An 8,316-nucleotide genomic window follows, 5' to 3' on the forward strand; every position below is an offset into this window, starting at 1 on the left:
ACTCAAAACTAGGCAAATGCATTGAACTATAATCATGCAAAGCAAGCATTATTTGATCACGAAGTATAAAAACAGAGCCAAGGCAATCCCAAAATATGTGCAATATTAGTTCAAATCATGGCCAAAAAGTGCTAACATGAGGGGCTAAAACAACACGCAAACTAGGCTAGTAAGCATGGTTTACATGGCAGGTACATGAAGCATAAGAGAGGTCACCAAACCAGCCAAAAATAGGAACATGATATCCTAAAATATGCCCAAATAACCACTGAAATGCATCCAATGCATGCAAAAATGATGAGCTCCTTTGGAGGGCCATGCAAGGGGTTACTCAACACATGCATCAAGGACACTTAGCATAGCAAAACCAGCTCTGGAACTCAATTATGACAGCCCTAAAACTCACCAAAAAGGACCTAAAATGGCTCAAGGAAGTACACAATGAAAGGTCCCCTTGAAAGGCCTTAAGGAGGATTGCTTCACACATGCATGATAGACATAAAATATGGTAAGGAAGACCTCAAAACTCACATAATAGGGCCTGAAGCAAGACTTCAAAGCATTCAAAATGGGGGTCCTTTGGAAGGCCAATAAAGCTAGTAAAGAGAATGAGGGGTGAGAGGGTCACCCCTCTATGATTTTGAAGTTCAAAGACACATCTAAGACACTGAAAATTTGTTGGATTTCAGTGGCTAAAAGGCTAAACCAAGGCCAATGCAAATGCTCACATGCATAGCTCAAAACACGAGGAAAGAAAGCATGAAAGGGGGTAGATGACCCCCAACAGGAAAATGACCTAAAGAAAACATGTTTATAAGCTTAAAATAAAACTCTTTTTAGTTCATGACAAATCTCAAAAATGCTCACAAGTAGGACTAAGATATGATGCAAAATAATCCTACAAAGAGGGATAGACCATACAAGGAGGTAGATGGCCTCAAACAGAAAAGTGTCCTTAATCAAACTTCAAGAGGAACTCAAAATAAGATACTTTTAAGTTTATGACAAATTCCAAAAATGCTTAAAAATAAGGCTAATCAATGGAGAAAAATAATGCAAGAAAAGGGGAAATAGAGACTCACCCTTGAAGAGCAGATTTACAGCAACTTCTGGACCAAGATGGGAGTTCTTTAACCTCTGCAAATCAACTCCAAGATGCTTGGATGGATGGTGGAGGTGTTGTACTAAGGGTTGGTGTGCAAATGGCCAAGACTATTAGGGTTTTTGGAGCTCAAGTGTAAAAATATAGGGAGAGAGAGGCGTATAAGCCTTCAAAATTGTTGAACCCTTGCAAATGAAGACAAGCCTCTCCTTTATAGAGGAGAGGCTCTAAAGCTTCTCTTGGAAGCTTCAAATATCCTCCACACACGTGTATGGAAGATGGTCCAAATGCCTCCCAGCTGGCACAGCTGTGATGCATTCAAAGAGAGCAAAAAGCAAGAAGCAGGCCGACCAGTTCAAGTGGTTGGCCGGCCACTCCCTCTGGTCAGCCGACCAGGGGTCAAAAGGTTCAAGGAGAAATGCTGGCTGGCCACCCCAGAAAGGTGGCCTCCCAGATGAGTGCAACACAGCTGTATAGAGGAAAACCAAAAAATGTGACCCAAGAGAGAGAAAAACCAGCTTTTTAGCAAGGTTCAAAAGGGTCAAGAAGAATTACTGGTCGGCCTACCCATATTGGTGGCCTCCCAGATGAGCACAACATAATGGTGGTATGAAAAACCAGAAATTGTGGCTCAAAAGTGAGAAAAACCAGCTTTTTGTCAGAAAAATCGGCTGGAGGAGAGAGAAAAAGAGAAAGCTGGTTTCCAAGGAGAAAAGGTGGCCTCCCACCATACTACCACCTCCCTAGCAATGAAAATAGGGTCTCTACCAAAAATGGACCAAGACGGATGCAAAACGAAGGTTCGGGGTCCAAAACGCGCAGTTCGGGGCCCCGAAAACAGGCTGTTAGGCACCAGAAGTGGCGTATGACCACGAAGGTGGTCTCCCGGGCCACAGTGTCCCTCTAAAGGGAGGAAACAAGGTGTGTGCCAAAAACCGGAGGCACACGGCCGACGGCTTCGAAAATCGAAAACTGGGCTCCAAACGGGAAAAATGGCCTACGACCATGAAACGTAGCCTACGGCCACTGAGAGATGGTCTACGAGACCTCTCCCTCCCTTCGGGAAGAGAAAACAGAGAAAACAGGACCTGGTTCGCAAACCGAGGAAAAGCACAAAAGAGCTCTGAAGTCCCGAGGCATGGCTCGCAGCCGAGACTCCGCAACCTCAGAAGGAGCACAATATGCAACATCACTGAGCGCTCAGTTGGTGACGTCTGAGTCTTAAGGTCGGTCAAAAATGGGGTGTCTACAATAACACTTAGTCTTAATAAATCTTAATTAACACATAATTAAATTAATCATACCTAATCACAAATCCCACATAATTTAATTTCTCTAATTTGACTTCTATTAAAGCCTAATTAATTATATTTAAATTCATCATTCTGAATCAGGTTTTTAATCAAACTCCCAAAAGGCTCAAAATATTAAATTAGACTTATTTCCATCCTCAATTTTGGTTTCTCACATTATTAAGGCCTTCAATTTCAGATTAACTTAAGATTTCCGTCAATAATTTACATATTCAAGCTAAATGCCTTTCAAATAAATTTAATTCAAAATAATTATAATTTTCAATCCTCATGACTTAATTAACTCCAATTCGGACCCAATTAACACTACAGGAAATTACACTTTTGGCGACTAAATTTGGCTACTAAAAAAAATTTAGTAGCCAAAAGTTATGGAATTGGCGACCAAAAATTATATTAGTAGGCAAAAGTACAAGATTTAGCTACTAATTTGTTTTAGTCGGGTATATTGATTTTTGGCGACTAAAAAAAATTTAGTTGGTAAAAATGCAACAATTGGCTACTAAAAACTATTTTAGTCGCTAAAAATGCCACAATTGGTGACTAAAAAATATTTTAGTCGCTATATAATTAGTTTTGGCTACGAAAATTATTTAGTCGCCAAATGAAAAATAAAAATTTACTTTTTATCTTTTACGACCAAAAGTTTGGTTGCTAAAAATTAATTTTCAGCGATTAAAAAATATTTAGTCGCCAAAGAACTAAAAATTGCCCCATAAGCGACTAAAAAAATTTGGTCCCTAAATGTACTATCTTTAGCTACTAAAAATAATTTAGTCGATATTTAATTTACTTTTAGCGACTAAATTTTAGTCAGCAATTATAATTAAAAAATTTAAAAATTGGACTTCAGATTTTGGGAGGAAAATTAATTGGCTACTAAATATTTCGACGGAGGAAAGGCCTTTATTTATTATTGGCGACTAAAAACGTTAGTCGGGAAAGAAAATAATCTAGGTTTAAGAAATACACTCCCAGACGCTCTAACTCTCTCATACATCTCTGTCTGTCTCACTCTGTGACTCTCTTTCTCTCTCACGCCTTTGCTCTCCTCCGGCTCTCTCTCTTGCTTTTGTCTCCATCATTAATGGAGCATCACCGCCATCGCACACGAGCACCACCTTCAATCCACCATTGGAGCATTACCCCAGGTATGTCCTCTCTATAGTCTCTATTTCCCTAATTTCAGCCTCTAGGGTTTTCTTCTTCCGTTTGCATACCTTCACCCAAACCCAACCCCAAATCGACCCATGTTAAGGTTGAGGCATCTGTTCATTCATTGTCCTTGGATATGGAGGATATGGGTTGAATTACTAAAATGGTGAAATGTTCGCTGGGTTACACCATAATCTTTTTCAAATTTGTCACACTGGGGGTTTGGGTTTAAATTTGGGAAGGAGGAAAAGAAGATGTGGAGGCCATGGTTTGGTCAATTTGGAAGGCTCGTAATGACCTCAAGTTTAATGGAATTCAAGTCAGATGGGAATCTTTGGTTCAGAATTGCTTTGTGGGTCAAATATAAGTGCAAGGATGTGGTCTTTGCGGTGAATGATCTAGTGTTTAACTTGGCAGCGGTGAGAGGTTTTAGGGTGTCGTTGGTGTTTGGCCTGTTCTCTTTTTTTTTTTTTTTTTTTTCTAACTACCGCTCTTGCTTGTTTGTTTTTCTCTACCTACTACTCTAACTTGGCCTGTTTTGTCCATGCTTGTATTTGTTGTTGTCTTCTGACCCTTTTGTTCACCATGTGTTTGACGAAATGTTCAAATGAAACTGGACAATGCTCATGTGTTTGATATCTGTTTATGAGGTTTGGTAGTGCCCAGATTGAATTTAATTGTTTTTTTCAATTACCTGTTCATGAGCTCTTATTAGGTGCAATTTCAGTTTGGGATTGAATTTCATTTTTTTTTTTTCAATTTCATGAGCTGTTATTAGGTACAATGCTCATGAGATTGAATTTCAGTTTTTTTTAATTACCTGTTCATGAGCTGTTATTAGGTGCAATTTTAGATGATAAAATAACATGCTAATGGTTCTTCACTGCATTGTCAGTTCTTCCTGGGAAAAAGCCTAGCAATCATGGCCCACTTGTTTCCATACAGCCTATGAGCAGCCATTAGTCTCTCTTCTTCCTCTTCACTAAAAGCTTTTCTGTTGATCCTTAGGTCTAATTGGTTGAACCATCTCAGCCTACAACTCTTACGTTCATTGAAGTGTAAATTAATGGCTTCATTGAAGTGTAATGAAGCCATAGATCTCTTAAAGAGCACTGATACAGCTGTTATTTTTGGTCAGGTATCTTATTATTTCTCTCTTTCTTTCTTCTTTTTTTTCTCCTGAATTTTTAGGGAGACAGATTGTAAGATTTTGTGTAGAACAGGGGCTTTTAATTTACATTTCAATGAAGCCATAGATCTCTTCATTGAAGGTGGCATTTAGATCAATGGCTTCATTCTTCCCTCCAAACCAATGGCTTTGGGTTCATTTAGATTAAAGGTGTTGGGTTCTGCATGGCTCTCTAATTTATTTATTTGTTTTTCTTAAAACTTGGCACAGTTCAACCTTAATTTTGTGTTCTTACAAATTTTTTCTTTGCTGGTGTAGAAACTAGTGGACCCAACAAAGATTGATCGCTAGGCTATCGTGAACTTTTCCGCTCGCTGCGATATCCATGGCCTTGTTAGGGATTTGATCAAATGTGGAGACATAAAGGGAATTGTATGTCCTGTCATTTATGCTAGCTTAACTTAGGTTCAATACTACATGATTTAAAATACAAATCTTTTTTGTTTTGTTTTTGTAGCAAATTGATGCTCTGTTCAATGTATTTGAAGAGAGTCCACAAAATAGGCGGGCCCCACCTCTTGTTAGAGTGGAAAAAATGTTTGAAGATATACAATCCAAACTTCCTAGGGCTCCTCAATTTCTTCTCTGTCTGCTTCTAGAGAGGAAGAACTCTGATCTATATGGTTTGTTTGATTTGATTTATTCCTTTATCACACTTTTTCTTTTCTTTTTTTTCTTTTTTTTACCAGCCACTACAACAAATAGTACTTTTAATAACATATTTTTATTGTAGTTTTTATTAAAATGTTATTAATTATGGAGCATTTATAGCATTTTTGTGATTAAATGACTTGAGGTGCTAACTTTAGATATTTATAGCATTGAATTGTAATTTTTAATAACCTTTTATAAATATTGTGAAAAATTACACAAATTAAGGATTAATGGCATTTAAAAAATGTTATTGTTGGGATAATATATACAAAAAAAAAAAAAAAAAAGATATATTGAACCCATAAAAAAAACATTATATTGAAAAACCCAATAAGTTTGGCGCGAAAATATCGCACACCTAGATTAGAGATAGAAACCTACTACAAGGCAGGTTCCTAATTTCCCTCATTATGGACTATGAGCAATCACAATGCTAGGGCTTCGATACAAGTTGAAGGTAATTCTCTCTCTATCTATATCGCTCGATTTATATACGTATAAATACATCTATATACTTATTAGTTTTGTTTTGAGAGGGAATTGGTTTTTTTCTTGTTCATGGTAGGGAATTGGTTTTTTTTTTTTTTTTTTTTGTCCGACTTTGTTTTGATTTAGAGAAACTGATGCAAAAGTGGGGGCAAGGACTAAGCCAGTATATTGGCCATGATTAGGCTCTAATAAATTTAAATTAGTGATCATATTTTATAATGGTGGATCTCGATAATGTGCTATAGCAATCCATGGTTATTAAGGCAAGGTTGAATCCCTTGAGTTTTTGGATTGTTTAATTATCTATACTTATTTGCTAAATGCTTCCACTGATTGGGAGGTTGATTATTATTTTGCAGTTGGTGTCTTCAGAAAGAAAGGTACCAAACTATATGAAGCAAGCTTGAAGAATGAGAAGCCTTTAGATCAATGGCTTCATTTAGATCAATGGCTTCATTGTTAAATTAAGCAAGTGTTTTAGTAAATAAATTTAATTTTCCCATCATCTTTACACCTTCAAAATATTCTGTAAATGACATTTGATGTAGAATTTTGTGTACAGAGGACATCTTTTTTGTATGATTCTCTGTTTGTATGGAATTATTATTTTGGGTTGGATTATATTTGATTTGTATAGAATTTGATGTTAAAAGACCAAATTTTTGTATGGTTGAAACGAAATAGAAATAGATATATGTATTATTTTGTTTATATACAGGGTGTAGGTTGCACGAAATAAATACAGGTTGTGGAGAAATTAATTATAATAAAAAAAATGCTAAATAAAGTTTTTGGCAGCTAAATGTTTAGTAGCCAAAAAAAAAAAAAGTGAATTTGTTAGTGACTAACCAATTGGTAGCGAAAAAGGAAATCAATATTTTTAGCCACTAAATATTTGGTAGCCAGAAATAAATGAGACTTTCGGCGACCAAATGGTTAGTAGCAAAAAATAAAATAAAATGAAAAATAATTTTTTTGGCGATTAAATTCTTTAGTCCCTAAATGTAGTAACATTGTGACTAAAACTTATCTGCGACTAAAAGTTTTAGTCACTGAAAATTAAATTAATTTTATTTGAACACTTTTGGCGACTAAATATTTAGTCATTTAGTCGCCAAAATATCACCTCCCCGACTACTCAAAGTTTCGTAGCCAAATGTTCACTTTTGGCGACTAATGTTTTCGTTGCCAAAAGATAACCTTTGTCGACTAACCAAAGTTTAGTAGCCAAAACGTTCACTTTCAGGGACCAAAAATAGTTTAGTCGCCAATACTATCGTCGACAAAGTATAGGCGACGACTTTGGTGACAAAAAAAATTAGTCGCTAATTAGTTTCGGCGACCAAAAATGGAAAGTGTCATTTATTGTAGTGTAATCAAGTCTCAATTTCACAAATTTGATCGAATAATTAATTAAACTCCCATATGATCCGATACTCAAAATTAAAATAATTTAATTCACCATTTGTACTCTCTTGAGCCATTTAGGCTTTCAATTTCAAAATTCCAACATAAATCCTTAATAAAATCATATACAAATCAGTCACCATAATTTTCATAAATTCCAAATTAAATCAGCATAATGAATAATTAAAATTCAAATCTCCTTAATTAATTAAGTGCTAATCATTATACGTAGTGGGGTTGTCACAGTATATATATATATAGACGAAATAGAGTAGATCTACTTAAATCTGAAGTTGTAGGAGGAAGAGCTCGATCGCCTAGGGTTCATCTTCGTCATCACTGTCATGGACCACCGCAATCTCCACCAGTTGAGGTGGATCGAAGCACCCTGTATATAGATTTGTGAGGCACATTTCCGGCGAAGCTATTGGTGTGTAGATCTCTGCTCGGCATAAGCATTTTTTCAGTGAGGGTGGTGAAATCTGGTGGCTAGATCAAGCGGTGGAGACGCCAATGGCATCGGAGGTGGTTGTAAACTTGCCGGGGTAGAGGTCCACCAGAGGAGGCGTCAAAGGATGCAACAGAGGAGAGAGAGAGAGAGAGAGAGAGAGGAGACCAATTTTGATTTTTTGGCAGTGTATGTCATATATATATACATGACAAAATGGTATTTTGGTCATTTAACCTGAACTTGTCTTTATGAACAAGTTAATTCAGCGCCTAGACCTCTCACCAAACAAAATTCAAAATTGGAATTTTAGTCCGAGCACCCTAATTTTTGGCACTTTCAATTATTATTATTTTTTTCATAGCTAAATATTTTAAATAACTTCCAAATTTTAGACATGAAAATGGAAGAGACATGTGAATTTTACATAATAATTTACTAAAAATAATAAATATTATTTACATTTAAATTTAAAATATAAAAAGTCTCACAATAAAATTTGACTTTTGGCTTCATGAAGGCTTAGGCCAGCCCTGGACAATGGTGAAAAAGCCCTTCT

General features: G+C 36.2%; 1 long non-coding RNA gene across 6 annotated transcripts; it reads left to right on the plus strand.

Moving 5' to 3' along the window:
• Positions 1–3,353: 3,353 nt before the first annotated feature.
• LOC114281260 (uncharacterized) lies at positions 3,354–6,561 on the plus strand. Of its 6 annotated transcripts, XR_014358579.1 has the most exons (4): positions 3,354–3,566; positions 4,579–4,708; positions 5,018–5,382; positions 6,262–6,561. It is a non-coding gene; the product is annotated as an uncharacterized LOC114281260 (long non-coding RNA). The 6 variants fall into 6 exon arrangements; XR_003635848.2 differs by lacking the exon at positions 6,262–6,561 and having other exon boundaries at positions 5,018–5,504; XR_003635847.2 differs by lacking the exon at positions 6,262–6,561 and having other exon boundaries at positions 3,369–3,989; positions 5,018–5,504.
• The last annotated feature ends 1,755 nt before the right edge of the window (positions 6,562–8,316 follow it).

The sequence above is a fragment of the Camellia sinensis genome, unplaced genomic scaffold (assembly GCF_055761805.1).
Source record: "Camellia sinensis isolate YWXY unplaced genomic scaffold, ASM5576180v1 Unanchor3, whole genome shotgun sequence".
In the NCBI taxonomy this organism is placed as follows: Eukaryota; Viridiplantae; Streptophyta; class Magnoliopsida; order Ericales; family Theaceae; genus Camellia; species Camellia sinensis.